Below are 15000 nucleotides of genomic sequence, written 5' to 3'. Positions count from 1 at the left end.
AGCACTAATCTCTGTGGTTCATTATCCCCAGGGGCCATAGAAGGGGGAATGTTGCACGTCTCATAGGTATTCTGTGGGATTCTTGGAGGGTTTTATCCGTAGAGTTCACGAGGGGTGTTCTTTGCTTGGTTATGGCCGTACACGTGTTTTTTGTTGTTGTTTTTTTCGTTTATTTTTGTTTCGTTTTCGTTTTTGTTTTTATTCATGTATGTAACTTTTTGTTTGTTGAAAATTGGCGAGTCACCCCCTAGATTTTCTTTTCTTTTTTACTGTAAGGTGCCAGTGTAACAAATCCGATGTAATTTTTCTGTGATTTTGTTTTGCCGATTTTATTTATCTTTTTTTCTTTCTTTTTTTTTTTTTTACTCGTTTGTTAATTGGCATTGGGGTGAAAAAAAAATGCCTCTCCTCCTGGCCTCGATAATAATGCCAAAGGTTATCCAGCGCATTCACTACCTCCATTATCTGTTTTTTTTTATTATCAGTTAAAAGAAATTGGCTAAAGATACGTTTTGCAATCATACACACTTTTTATATTTAAATTCCTCTTCACCTGATTTGAATCCCGACGATAATTGACGTCCTTCTGCGCTGCATTACGAACCCTAATAATTGCAACTCATTCGTCTCAATGCGAAGAATGTTCCAGACGCCCGCACTCCACACACGATCAGCTGTGACGTTTCTCTTGGGTCGATGCAGGCAGTCGGTGCCACGTGTCCTGGAGTACGGCTCTCCGTCCTCGCCGCCCACCTGTTCCTTTCTTTCTTTCTTTCTTTCTTTCTTTCTTGCCGCCCACCTGTTCCTTTCTTTCTTTCTTTCTTTCTTTCTTTCTTTCTTGCCGCCCACCTGTTCCGTCTTTTCTTCTTTCCTTTTCTTTCTTTCTTTCTTTCTTGCCGCCCACCTGTTCCGTCTTTTCTTCTTTCCTTTTCTTTCTTTCTTTCTTTCTTGCCGCCCACCTGTTCCGTCTTTTCTTCTTTCCTTTTCTTTCTTTCTTTCTTTCTTGCCGCCCACCTGTTCCTTCCTCCTTTTCTTTCTTTCTTTCTTTCTTTCTTGCCGCCCACCTGTTCCTTCCTTCTTTTCTTTCTTTCTTTCTTTCTTTCTTTCTTTCTTGCCGCCCACCTGTTCCTTCCTTCTTTTCTTTCTTTCTTTCTTTCTTTCTTTCTTGCCGCCCACCTGTTCCTTCCTTCTTTTCTTTCTTTCTTTCTTTCTTTCTTGCCGCCCACCTGTTCCTTCCTTCTTTTCTTTCTTTCTTTCTTGCCGCCCTCCTGTTCCTTCCTTCTTTTCTTTCTTTCTTTCTTTCTTTCTTTCTTTCTCTCTTGCCGCCCACCTGTTCCTTCCTTCTTTTCTTTCTTTCTTTCTTTCTTTCTTTCTTGCCGCCCACCTGTTCCTTCCTTCTTTTCTTTCTTTCTTTCTTTCTTTCTTTCTTGCCGCCCACCTGTTCCTTCCTTCTTTTCTTTCTTTCTTTCTTTCTTTCTTGCCGCCCACCTGTTCCTTCCTTCTTTTCTTTCTTTCTTTCTTTCTTTCTTTCTTTCTTTCTTTCTTGCCGCCCACCTGTTCCTTCCTTCTTTTCTTTCTTTCTTTCTTTCTTTCTTTCTTTCTTGCCGCCCACCTGTTCCTTCCTTCTTTTCTTTCTTTCTTTCTTTCTTTCTTGCCGCCCACCTGTTCCTTCCTTCTTTTCTTTCTTTCTTTCTTTCTTCAACTGATCCTTCCTTTCTTTTCTTTCTTCTTTTCTTATTTTCTTTCTTAACTTTCTTTCTTGCCGGCCCACCTGTTCTTCCTTCGTTTCTTTTCTTTTTTCTTTTTTCTTTCTTTTTTCTTGCCGCCACCTGTTCCTTCCTTCTTTTCTTTCTTTCTTTCTTTCTTTCTTTCTTCTTCTTCTGTTCTTTCTTTCCTTTCTTCTTGCCGCCGCCCACCTGTTCCTTCCTTCTTTTCTTTCTTTCTTTCTTTCTTCTTTTCTTTCTTTCTTGCCGCCCACCTGTTCCTTCCTTCTTTTCTTTCTTTCTTTCTTTCTTTCTTGCCGCCCACCTGTTCCTTCCTTCTTTTCTTTCTTTCTTTCTTGCCGCCCACCTGTTCCTCCTTTTCTTTCTTTCTTTCTTTCTTTCTTGCCGCCCACCTGTTCCTTCCTTCTTTTCTTTCTTTCTTTCTTTCTTTCTTTCTTTCTTTCTTGCCGCCCACCTGTTCCTTCCTTCTTTTCTTTCTTTCTTTCTTTCTTTCTTGCCGCCCACCTGTTCCTTCTTCTTTTCTTTCTTTCTTTCTTTCTTTCTTGCCGCCCACCTGTTGGTTCTATCCTTCATTTTCTTCTTTCCTTTCTTTTTCTTTCTTCTTTTCTTGCCGCCACATCGCCCACCCTTTCCTTTTTCTCTCTTTCTTTTCTTTCTTATCTTTCTTTCTGCCGCCCACCTGTTCTTCTTCTTTTTCTTTCTTTCTTTCTTTCTTGCCGCCCCCCTGTTCCTTCCTTCTTTTCTTTCTTTCTTTCTTTCTTTCTTTCTTGCCGCCCACCTGTTCCTTCCTTCTTTTCTTTCTTTCTTTCTTTCTTTCTTTCTTTCTTTCTTGCCGCCCACCTGTTCCTTCCTTCTTTTCTTTTCTTTCTTTCGCCCCACCTGTTCCTTCCTTCTTTTCTTTCTTTCTTTCTTTCTTTCTTGCCGCCCACCTGTTCCTTCCTTCTTTTCTTTCTTTTCTTTCTTTCTTTCTTTCTTTCTTTCTTGCCGCCCACCTGTTCCTTCCTTCTTTTCTTTCTTTCTTTCTTTCTTTCTTTCTTTCTTGCCGCCCACCTGTTCCTTCCTTCTTTTCTTTCTTTTCGTCTTTTCTTTCTTTCTTTCTTTCTTTCTTTCTTGCCGCCCACCTGTTCCTTCCTTCTTTTCTTTCTTTCTTTCTTTCTTTCTTTCTTGCCGCCCACCTGTTCCTTCTTCTTTTCTTTCTTTCTTTCTTTCTTTCTTTCTTTCTTGCCGCCCACCTGTTCCTTCTTTCCTTTCTTTCTTTCTTTCTTTCTTTCTTTCTTTCTTTCTTGCCGCCCACCTGTTCCTTCTTCTTTTCTTTCTTTCTTTCTTTCTTTCTTTCTTGCCGCCCACCTGTTCCTTCCTTCTTTTCTTTCTTTCTTTCTTTCTTTCTTGCCGCCCACCTGTTCCTTCCTTCTTTTCTTTCTTTCTTTCTTTCTTGCCGCCCACCTGTTCCTTCCTTCTTTTCTTTCTTTCTTTCTTTCTTTCTTTCTTTCTTGCCGCCCACCTGTTCCTTCCTTCTTTTCTTTCTTTCTTTCTTTCTTTCTTTCTTTCTTGCCGCCCACCTGTTCCTTCCTTCTTTTCTTTCTTTCTTTCTTTCTTTCTTTCTTGCCGCCCACCTGTTCCTTCCTTCTTTTCTTTCTTTCTTGCCGCCCACCTGTTCCTTCCTTCTTTTCTTTCTTTCTTTCTTTCTTGCCGCCCACCTGTTCCTTCCTTCTTTTCTTTCTTTCTTTCTTTCTTTCTTTCTTGCCGCCCACCTGTTCCTTCCTTCTTTTCTTTCTTTCTTTCTTTCTTTGATTTCCATCTCCCTGTGAGCGTTCTCCCGATCTTTTTTCCTTATTTTTTTCCTAACTGTCTTCGTTTTTGTGTCTGTCTGTCTGTCTTCGTTCTTTCTTTCCATCTATTTTTTTTTCTCTCTTTCTTCCTTTCTGTCTTCTTTTCCATCTGCCTTCCCTCCTTCCGTACGTCCTTCCTTCCTACCGTTCTATCTGTCTTCTCTCTCTTTTCATCTACCTTCCCTCCTTCTTTCTTCCTTCCTCTCCATTTGCCTTTGTCCCTCCCTTCCCCCTTCCCTTCTTTCGCTATCCCTTCGGATATCTCTCGATCTGCCTTCCTTCCTTCCTTCCATCCATACTTACTTGCCTTCCATCCCTCCTTTCCTTTAGCTTTTCCTCCTTCCTTCCTTTAGTCCTCCATCCTTCCTTTTTTCCCTTAGCCTTCCCTCCTTCCTTCGTTCCTTCCTTCCTTTAACCATCCCTCTCTTGCTCCTTCCTTCTTTTCTTTCGCCTTCTCCCTTTCCTCCTTTCCTTCCTTCCCCCCTCCCTTCAATCATCCTATCTTCTTCCTTCCTTCCTTCCTTTGGGGCTTCTCTCTCTCGTTCCACCCTCCCCCCTCCCCCTCCCTCTCCCTCCCGATTCCTTCCTCCGTGTCTCCACCGAGCGACGTAATTTTTCAGTATCCACTCTGGAAATCTGGACGTCCTCCTCGTGAATTATTTGGAGGAGGTGCTCTCGCTTTAAGTGCAGACGGATCTTCTGTGTGGGTGGGTTGGTGTGGGTGGGTGTGGGTGTGAGTGTGTGTGTAGATGTGTGTAGGTGTGTGTGTTTGATTGGGTGGGTGGGTGGATGGGTGCTTGTGTGTGTGTGTGTGTGTGGTTGGGTGGGTGGGTCGGTCTATGGGTGTGTGGTTGGGTGGGTGCTTGTATGTATGCGTGTGGGTGTGTGTGTGTCTGTGTGTGTGTGTGTACGCGTTTGGTTGGGTTTGTGCTTGCTTGTGTGTGTGTGCGGATATATTATATATTATTTAACGTCGTAGTATGGTTTGCTGGGATTGCCTTTGAACGCCTTCCCGGGAAAGCTTTTTTGTGGCCGGCATTCATAATTCTCGCCTTCTTTGCCTTTCTTTCTCCCCCTCCCCTCCCCCCCCCCTCGTCCTTATCTCTTCTTTTATTTTATTTCACTCTATTCTCTCTTTCTCGTTTCTCTCCCCCCTTCCCCCCTCCCCCCTCCATCTCTCTCTATGAATAGACTTGTTTTTCTCTCTCTCTCCTCCTCCCTACATACGTACGTACATAGCTCACGCACAAACATGCATGTGTTTGTGTGTATATATACATATGTATACATATACATATATACAAGTATACAAACATACATTACATACATACATACATACATACATACATACATACATACATACATACATACACACACATACATACATACAAAGAAATATATATGCACACCCGACATATATGCATCCAAACGCATACACGCACACACATACATACACGCACACACATACATACACGCACACACATACATACATATACATGTATATGTATACATACACATACATACAAATACATACATACATCTGTTTTTGTACGTTTAACATTCAAGCCATTAATGCGGTGATGTTTGTTAAAAGGGGACAGACAACGTCAAACGGGTCTCGAGACTTATTATTAGACGTCTTCGCCTGCATTTGAACACATCGGTTGTGCTCAACGGGAAAATTTATTATACCAGAAGTGCAGTAATTCCTCGCTATTGGGGAAAAAAAATTTTTAAGTAGTTCAGTGAAGATGCAAATAATCGGTCGTTAATTTAACGGATAAGTGCATGGCTTTATCCTCTTCATTTTGTGTTCAGATTCGATGTCCACACGCGGCCTGCCTGTCCCACCCTCAGCGGTGATGAGCTGAACATCCATGTAACCCAACGACACCTCCCCCCCTACCCCCACCCCCACCCCTACCCCACCCCTTCTCACAGCTGCCTTCTTCTTGCCGAGGGCCCAGAACATTCGAGAACTTGAATGCTTGAACACTCAGCGACTCTGATGTCATGCGGACACCTGGGACCTGTATTTGGCTTGATTGTTTTTTTAACCCCCTTTCTGACTAACCCCCCCCCCCCCCGTACCTTCTGACTTCCCCCTCCCCTTACCTTCTGACTTCCCCCTCTCCCCCCTTACCTTCTGACTTCCCGCCCCCCTTACCTTCTGACTACCCCCTCCCCCCCTTACCTTCTGACTACCCCCTCCCCCCCCTTACCTTCTGACTTCCCCCCCCCCTTTACCTTCTGACTTCCCCCTCCCCCCCTTACCTTCTGACTACCCCCCTCCCCCTTACCTTCTTGCTTCCTGGAAGGTTTTCGAACGAAGGTTGGCACCACCAGAGGGACCTGTCGGGCAAAAGGAGAGAGATGTTGGTAGTACAGTTTGGTCGGCCGTCGGGGGTACCTTGATGATCTCAATTTGTGTGTGTGTGTGTTTGTGTGTGTGTGCGTGTTTGTGTGTGTTGTGTGTGTGTGTGTTTGTGTGTGTTTTGGGAGACGCGGCGGCGAACTTGCAGGCACAGAGTAACAGCGAAGGCACTTGTGTGAATAAAATAATAGGTGTTTGAGTCTCTGTGTGTGTGATAAACCATGACACTTCGAGGTGTGACAACCCTGAAAAAAAAAATAAAACATAACGTTTTGAAATATAGATTTATATCTTTTTTTTTATCATCTACACTGGTTTATGACCGAAAATACCTCGACAATATATGAATACATTTTCTCGGTCACGAAAGTGCGTTATGCTTTCTTGTTCATCCACAAAAAAAAAAAGACTCACGCACTGCGAGCCGTTATCGACTAATTATAGCCAGTCGTTGAATCCCTTGGCTTCGAATCGCTTGGTTTCGTTTGTTGCATAAGAAGTTTGCTCTTCGGGAACGGGATGAGAGACAAAGTAAACCCTCCTTCTTTTCTTCTGTCTTCTCCCTTTCCTCCCTTCCTTCCTTCCTCCCTTCCCCCCTCCCTTCAATCATCTTCTCTCTCCTTCCTTCTTACTTCCTTCCTTCCTTCCTTCCCCCCTTCCCCCCTCCCTTCAATCATCCTCTCTCCTTCCTTCCTTCCTTCCCCCCTCCCTTCAATCATCCTCTCTCCTTTCTTCCTTCCTTCCCCCCTCCCTTCAATCATCCTCTCTCCTTCCTTCCTTCCTTCCCCCCTCCCTTCAATCATCCTCTCTCCTTCCTTCCTTCCTTCCCCCCTCCCTTCAATCATCCTCTCTCCTTTCTTCCTTCCTTCCCCCCTCCCTTCAATCATCCTCTCTCCTTTCTTCCTTCCTTCCCCCTCCCTTCAATCATCCTCTCTCCTTTCTTCCTTCCTTCCCCCCTTCCTTCAATCATCCTCTCTCCTTCCTTCCTTTCCTTCCCCCCTCCCTTCAATCATCCTCTCTCCTTCCTTCCTTCCCTTCCCCCTTCCCCTTCAATCATCCTCTCTCCTTCCTTCCTTCCTTCCCCCCCCTTTTCCGTTCAATCATCCTCTCTCCTTCTTCCTTCCTTCCTCCCCCTCCTTCAATCATCCTCTCTCCTTCTTTCCTTCCTTCTTCACTTCTCTCAATTCATCCTCTCTCCTTCCTTCCTCCCTCCCCCCCTCCCTTCCATCCTCCTCTCTCCTTTCTTCCTCCTTCCCCCTCCCTTCAATCATCCTCTCTCCTTCCTTCCTTCCTTCCCCCCTCCCTTCAATCATCCTCTCTCCTTCCTTCCTTCCTTCCCCCTCCCTCAATCATCCTTCTATCTCCTTCCTTCCTTCCTTCCCCCCTCCTTCAATCATCCTCTCTCCTTCCTTCCTTCCTTCCTTCCCCCCTCCCTTCAATCACCCTCTCTCCTTCCTTCCTTCCTTCCCCCCCCCCTTCAATCACCCTCTCTCCTTCCTTCCTTCCTCCCTTCCCCCCTCCCTTCAATCATCCTCTCTCCTTCCTTCCTTCCTTCCTTCCCCCCTCCCTTCAATCACCCTCTCTCCTTCCTTCCTCCCTTCCCCCCTCCTTCATCATCCACTCTCCCTCCTTCCTTCCTTCCTCCCCCCCTCCCTTCAACCCCCCTCCCTCCTTCCTTCCTCCCTTCCCCCCTCCCTTCAATCATCCTCTCTCCTTCCTTCCTTCCTCCCTTCCCCCCTCCCTTCAATCATCCTCTCTCCTTCCTTCCTTCCTTCCCCCCTCCCTTCAATCATCCTCTCTCCTTCCTTCCTTCCTTCCTTCCCCCCTCCCTTCAATCATCCTCTCTCCTTCCTTCCTTCCTTCCTTCCCCCTCCCTTCAATCATCCTCTCTCCTTCCTTCCTTCCTTCCTTCCCCCCTCCCTTCAATCACCCTCTCTCCTTCCTTCCTTCCTTCCCCCTCACTTCATCATCCTCTCTCCTTCCTTTCCTTCCTTCCTTCCCCCTCCCTTCAATCATCCTCTCTCCTCCCTCCCTTCCTCCCTCCCCCCCTCCCTTCAATCATCCTCTCTCCTTCCTTCCTTCCTTCCCCCCTCCCTTCAATCATCCTCTCTCCTTCCTTCCTTCCTTCCCCCCTCCCTTCAATCATCTTCTCTCTCCTTCCTTCCTTCCTTCCCCCCTCCCTTCAATCATCCTCTCTCCTTCCTTCCTTCCTTCTTCCTCCTCCCCACCTCATCCTCTCTCCTTCCTTCCTTCCTTCCTTCCCCCTCCCTTCAATCATCCTCTCTCCTTCCTTCCTTCCTTCCTTCCCCCTCCCTTCAATCATCCTCTCTCCTTCCTTCCTTCCTTCCTTCCCCCCTCCCTTCAATCATCCTCTCTCCTTCCTTCCTTCCTTCCCCCCTCCCTTCAATCATTCTCTCTCCTTCCTTCCTTCCTTCCCCCTCCCTTCAATCATCCTCTCTCCTTCCTTCCTTCCTTCCCCCTCCCTTCCATCATCCTCTCTCCTTCCTTCCTTCCTTCCTTCCCCCCTCCCTTCAATCACCCTCTCTCCTTCCTTCCTTCCTTCCCCCCTCCCTTCAATCATCCTCTCTCCTTCCTTCCTTCCTTCCCCCCTCCCTTCAATCATCCTCTCTCCTTCCTTCCTTCCTTCCTTCCTTCCTTCCCCCCTCCCTTCAATCATCCTCTCTCCTTCCTTCCTTCCTTCCCCCCTCCCTTCAATCATCCTCTCTCCTTCCTTCCTTCCTTCCCCCCTCCCTTCAATCATCCTCTCTCCTTCCTTCCTTCCTTCCCCCCTCCCTTCAATCATTCTCTCTCCTTCCTTCCTTCCTTCCCCCCTCCCTTCAATCATCCTCTCTCCTTCCTTCCTTCCTTCCTTCCCCCCTCCCTTCAATCATCCTCTCTCCTTCCTTCCTTCCTTCCCCCCTCCCTTCAATCATCCTCTCTCCTTCCTTCCTTCCTTCCTTCCCCCCTCCCTTCAATCATCCTCTCTCCTTCCTTCCTTCCTTCCTTCCCCCCTCCCTTCAATCATCCTCTCTCCTTCCTTCCTTCCTTCCTTCCTTCCTTCCCCCCTCCCTTCAATCATCCTCTCTCCTTCCTTCCTTCCCCCCCCCCCTTCCTTCCTTCCTTCCTTCCTTCCTTCCCCCCTCCCTTCAATCATCCTCTCTCCTTCCTTCCTTCCTTCCCCCCTCCCTTCAATCATCCTCTCTCCTTCCTTCCTTCCTTCCTTCCTTCCTTCCCCCCTCCCTTCAATCATCCTCTCTCCTTCCTTCCTTCCTTCCCCCCTCCCTTCAATCATCCTCTCTCCTTCCTTCCGTCCGTTCCTTCCTTCCTTCCCCCCTCCCCAATTCAGCCTCGCTCCTTCCTTCCTTCCTTCCCCCCTCCCTTCAATCATCCTCTCTCCTTCCTTCCTTCCTTCCCCCCTCCCTTCAATCATCCTCTCTCCTTCCTTCCTTCCTTCCCCCCTCCCTTCAATCATCCTCTCTCCTTCCTTCCTTCCTTCCCCCCTCCCTTCAATCATCCTCTCTCCTTCCTTCCTTCCTTCCTTCCTTCCTTCCCCCCTCCCTTCAATCATCCTCTCTCCTTCCTTCCTTCCTTCCCCCCTCCCTTCAATCATCCTCTCTCCTTCCTTCCTTCCTTCCTTCCTTCCTTCCCCCCTCCCTTCAATCACCCTCTCTCCTTCCTTCCTTCCTTCCTTCCCCCCTCCCTTCAATCATCCTCTCTCCTTCCTTCCTCCCTTCCCCCCTCCCTTCAATCACCCTCTCTCCTTCCTTCCTTCTTTCCCCCCTCCCTTCAATCATCCTCTCTCTCCTTCCTTCCTTCCTTCCTTCCCCCCTCCCTTCAATCACCCTCTCTCCTTCCTTCCCCCCTCCCTTCAATCATTTTCTCTCCTTCCTTCCTTCCCCCCTCCCTTCAATCACCCTCTCTCCTTCCTTCCTTCCCCCCTTTCCCCCTCCCTTCAATCATCCTCTCTCCTTCCTTCCCCCTCCCTTCAATCATCCTCTCTCCTTCCTTCTTACTTCCTTCTTTCTTCTTTCTTCTTCTTCTTCTTCTTGATGAATGGCCTCTGGAATTAGTTCGTTACACCTCTTGGTTTATTTTGCTGTCGGTAGGTGAAGATGCGTGGTTTCTGTTTTGTTTTTGAGATGCTTTTTTTTTTCTTTTTTTTCTTTTTTAAGGTGAGATATCTTGTTTCCGGCTGCTTGTTATCGTGTTACTGTATGAACTCTGTGTTCGATTTTTTTTATACTTGGTTTGATTGTTGTTTTTGTTTTTGTTTTTGGCAGCCGTGTTTTATTTTATGGGAGATGAGTGAGTGTGTAAACCTTTCTGATTATTTGTACCTTGTTCTTTGTTGTTTTTATAATCATTGTTGATATTGCCACGTGCACTTAGGCTGTTTGTAATACACTTGTGTCATTATTACGCATGGTAATCATAACTACAAATGTTGATTAATTTTCCTATTGTGTCACGTTAGTGGATTTTATAAGCGCTTCCTTAGCTGATGGCGTGACTGGATTTTCAATAATTGATTAACACGCAATGGTCGTCTGAGTATCGACTTTTATGATTAGAATGTCCGAAATCTGAATTGCGGATAATTCCTGGAGTATCTCTTTGTAAAGGAGTGCAGATACATGAGCGTTTTTTTCTATTTATTTAAATCTGTTGGAGTCGTTGCATCAACAGTATTGGATCCCCCCCTGCTTAGCAACAACGGCCGTGGCAGCAGAGCTAGACAGACACACACACACACACATCCACTCCTGTGTGCACATACTCTTGGTGGGAATAGACACAGGCCTCCGTACGTACGAGGCGAGGTCAGGGCGCTCTGCGTGGAGGGCAAAATTGTCAGTGATTTGAGCGCTGTTTGGTTGGCCTTGTTTCCCCCAGACATGTGACCACAGCCAAGGTCGAGAGATCCTGTTTCGCATGAGGAGGTGCCAGCAAGGTGTGCCTGTTTCGTTTCTTCCCTTGAGGAGACGCTAGGACTCGAGAAAAGTGCGTCATTATATAACACAGGAGTGCAAGGCTGGCTGTGCATTGCGTCTGTGTGAATAAGTCTATGTAGGTGTGTATGTGTGTGTGTGTGTGTGTGTGTGTTTATGTTGGCATTCCCCGGTGCGTGGGCCGTGGTGGTTGGCGGGCACCCTCGCCTCCTGCTCACTCCCCTCTCCCTCCCCCCCAGCCCCCAACCCCTAACCCCCCCGTACTGAGTGCCAACGCGGCTCCTTCCACGTTGTTCAGTTTTACGTCACTTCCCTTACCCTCCCTGCCTTCCTCCCTCCCTCCCCGTCTCCCTCTCCGTCTCCCCTCACACTCCCCCGCGGCCACCCACCCGCCTCTCGAAGGTTCCACGTGTCTAGGAATTCGGGAAGCGCTCGCGGATGAAGCTCCTCGGCTTAGGACTCCGTCGAACGCTCTCTCCGCGGACCAGGGACACGACACGACACGACGCGACACGAGAGACAATGTAAGGCGGCCACAGCAACTCTCCTTGCATGCAACCTGTTGTGGCGGCCACGGGCAACGCGCCTCCCTCCGGGTTGCGTCATCCAAGGAGCTCCCCCCCCTCTCCCCCCCCTCCCCCAACGTGTCCCTCCACGTCACCAGCGCGGACGTCTCGCCTCGCCCCTCTCCCCCACTCCCCCATCCCACCTTCCTAACCCCCCGCCCACCCCTCCACCTTGCGAACTGTCCCTCACCCCCGTCACCCGCCCTCCTTCTCTCCTATTTTCGTCATGGTGAACCTTTCGAAGTCGTTGTGGCGAGTCTTCTTCAGGAAACGCGGAGGCGAAGGGAAAGCCCGACCTCAAGAAGGGTTTCCTCGCCGCGCCTCTAACCCTCGGTGGTGAAAGGGAACGTTTTCCTAGTTAGTTCCACGTCACTCCTCTGCTCCCCTCTTTCCCACTCCCCCACTCCCTCTCTCCTCTCCTTCCCCTCTACCCTCCTTCCCCTCTCCCCCACTCCCTCTCCTGCCCTTCCCCTCTCCCCTCCTTCCCCTCTCCCTCCCTCTCTCCTCTCCTTCCCCTCTCCCCCACTCCCTCTCCTGTCCTTCCCCTCTCCCCCACTCCCTCTCCTGCCCTTCCCCTCTCCCTCCCTCTCTCCTCTCCTTCCCCTCTCCCCTCCTCTCTCTCCCCTCCTTCCTCTCTCTCCCTCCCCTCTCCCTCTCCCCCACTCCCCCACTCCCTCTCCCCTCCATCCTCTCTCTCCCTCTCCTCTCCCCCTTCGCTTCGACCCCTTGTGATCGCTTCTAGTCTCTCATTTCTCGATCAGTCTGCCAATCCAACCAGATTCTGCTTTCGGTGTTGTGGTTGGAACGAACGACCCAGGTCAGTCGAACGGGATGGCGTACTCGCTGAAATGCACACTTCCTCTTATTATTATAAATATTATCCCGTGGGTCGTATTCCCCTCAGACTCCGCCGCTCCGCCTCCTCCTCCCTCCTCCTACTCCTCCTCCTACTCCTACCCCCTACCCCCTCCTCCTACACCTTCCACACGCCCCTTTCTCCTCCCTCTCCCTCTCCCCCTCCCTCTCCTCCCCCCCGCGACCTCCCTCTTCCCGTTTTCTTTGTTGGTACTCCCTAACCCCCACCCCCACCCCCTCCATCCACCACCATCCCCCTCCCCCCCAACGCCCACTTGAGTCACCTCCCCTCACCCTTCCCCCCTCCCCCGCCCCCCCTTCTTCTTCTTCATGTCCCAGCCACGCCTCCTTAGAGTCGGCTCTCGAAGGGCATGCTTGTTCGGTTTTCCTTTTTCTTTTTCTTAATTTTTTTGTTTTCCTTTTTCTTTTACCGTTCTTGTGTTTGTTTGTTGTTTTTGTTGTCTTTGTTTTGCTGAGAGTGCGGGAGACTTACACGAAAACCTATTCTTTGCGTATTACACACACACACACACACACACACACACACACACACACACACACACACACACACACACACACACACACACACACACACACACACACACACACACACACACACACACACACACACACACACACACACATATGCATGTATTTATTATCTCTCTCTCTATATATATATATTTTTTTTTTTTCCGTAATGAAAAGCTCCTTATCCCCAAATTTGCCCTGTCGCGAGTGCGGGAATAGTACAAGGGTTACGGGGAGCGAGTGCGAGTGTGAGTACGAGTGCGAGTGCGAGTGTGAGGTGCGAGTGTGAGTGCGAATACGAGTGTGAGTGTGAGTGTGAGTGCGAGTGCGAGTGCGAATACGAGTGTGAGTGTGAGTGTGAGTGCGAGGTGCAGGGTGCGAGTGCGAATACGAATACGAGTGTGAGTGCGAATACGAGTGCGAGGTGCGAGTGCGAGCCCCGGCCCCACCACAAGCAGGGACGCGAAAAATGGGCAAGGGTCGTTGCAGGCCGTGACGGTGTCCTGTCCGGCGTGTTGCACGGCGGTGCACGATATCGCTTTCGCATTTACCTTCGCGCGGTTGGTTTACGGCTTCTGCGTTAGTCTTTTGTTTTCGTTGCTCTCTTTTCTCTCTTCTTCTATCTCTCTATCTATATCTCTCTATCTCTTTCTTTCCTTCCTTTTTTATTTCTCTCTCTTTCATTCTCTTTCTCTCGCTCTCTCTTTCCTTCTTTCTTTCTCTCTCTTTCCTTCTTTCTCTCTCTCTCTCTCTCTCTCTCTCTCTCTCTCTCTCTCTCTCTCTCTCTCTCTCTCTCTCTCTCTCTCTCTCTCTCTCTATCTATTTCTCTCTCTCTCTCTCTCTATTTTCTCTCTCTCTCTCTCTATCTATTTTACTCTCTCTCTCTCTCTCTCTCTCTCTCTCTTTCTCTCTCTCTATCTATCTATCTATCTATCTATCTATCTATCTCTATTTTCTCTCTCTCTCTCTTTTTCTCTCTCTTTCTTTCTCTCTCTCTCTCTCTCTCTCTCTCTCTCTCTCTCTCTCTCTCTCTCTCTCTCTCTCTCTCTCTCTCTCTCTCTCTCTCTCTCTCTTGCTCTATTTATTTCTCTCTTGTTGTGGGTGTAGCATAAATCTATTGCAAATATATTTATGGGCATACAGGATTATAACTTCCTCTTAGGATATTTTTTGCAATTGATTAAGCAGGATTATCGCCCTTATCTGTCCGTCGCCGACTGTTTTACGGCTCATAGACCTCTGCTATCTGAGTTTGTTTTTCTTCCACATCGGGAACATGTTTTCGATATTTTAGGCCGCACGAAATAAATAGGTTCTTTCTCAGAAGGATCTCTAAACCGTTGCTTGCTTGTGGATTGGTCATGTGTCGTGTAGCTGGTAGAATTATTAAGCTGCAGACGACGACAAGAGATCCTGCGACTGCCCCCACATCTAACCTCTCCCCCACCCCCACCCCATCCCCCGTTAACCCTACCCCAGCTGTCCTACATCATCGGCCACCCTCCCCCCCCCGACACACACACACACACTCCTTCGCCCCCCCTACCTCCCTCCCTCCTCCCTCCCTCCTCAACTCCTTCGCCCCCCGCCCCTCCTCCATCCTTCCTCAACTCCTTCTCCACCCCCCTCCCTCCCCTCCCTCCTCAACTCCTTCGCCCCCCCTCCCCCCTCAGATGGAGAGGGAGGGAGGGAGGGGCATCAGAGCCTTTTGAGGGGAGGCGCTCGAGCTCAGCGCTCAGTCGAAGGCAGACAAGGGAAGGTTGTGGTGGTGACTTGAGGTAGGGGGAGCGCTCGTCACAGTAACTCTCGATTCTTGGCCTTTTCTCCCCCCGTGAAGTGATTGTGTGAAGTGGTGTAAGAACGGTGTGTCTGTGGAGGGGGAGAGGGGGGGGGGAACTCTTTGTCCTGTCTGGGAACAAGTGTGATTGTGGCGTCAAAGGGTGAAGTGATAAATCTTAGTCCCTACGTGCTTTTTAAAGACGCTTACTATTCTACTGGGGAAGGACATTAATCCTATCTCTGTAATGGTGATTTATGGGTTAACGCGAGTCCATTCTCATCTCCGTTTCAATTCTAATGCAACAATCATCGTCTTCTTTTTCTTCTTACTTTTTTTTGGTCGTTCTGTCCTCTACACGTTACTTATCACCCCGTTTTTGTTTTTGTTTTTTT

At 48.6% G+C, this 15000-nt stretch overlaps 1 protein-coding gene across 3 annotated transcripts in view; it reads left to right on the top strand.

Annotated features, from left to right (window-relative positions):
- The window catches only part of scf (Calumenin B scf), a 25185-nt gene that overhangs the window by 4633 nt on the left and 5552 nt on the right, over positions 1-15000 (top strand). The window contains exon 1 of one of the 3 annotated variants that reach the window (XM_086531215.1): positions 14514-14606. The exons of 1 other annotated variant lie outside the window; for it this stretch is intronic. The gene's annotated coding sequence lies outside the window, so the exon portion shown is untranslated. Of the gene's footprint in view, positions 1-14513; positions 14683-15000 lie in introns of those variants that run through there. One more of the 3 variants, XM_086531217.1, reaches the window with a different exon arrangement.

This window comes from Penaeus japonicus, unplaced genomic scaffold (assembly GCF_977035675.1).
Source record: "Penaeus japonicus unplaced genomic scaffold, GWHDUDI00000001_assembly GWHDUDI00000035, whole genome shotgun sequence".
In the NCBI taxonomy this organism is placed as follows: domain Eukaryota; kingdom Metazoa; phylum Arthropoda; class Malacostraca; order Decapoda; family Penaeidae; genus Penaeus; species Penaeus japonicus.
Note: the sequence above shows the minus strand (reverse complement) of the source record. Positions and strands in the feature narration are given on the sequence as shown.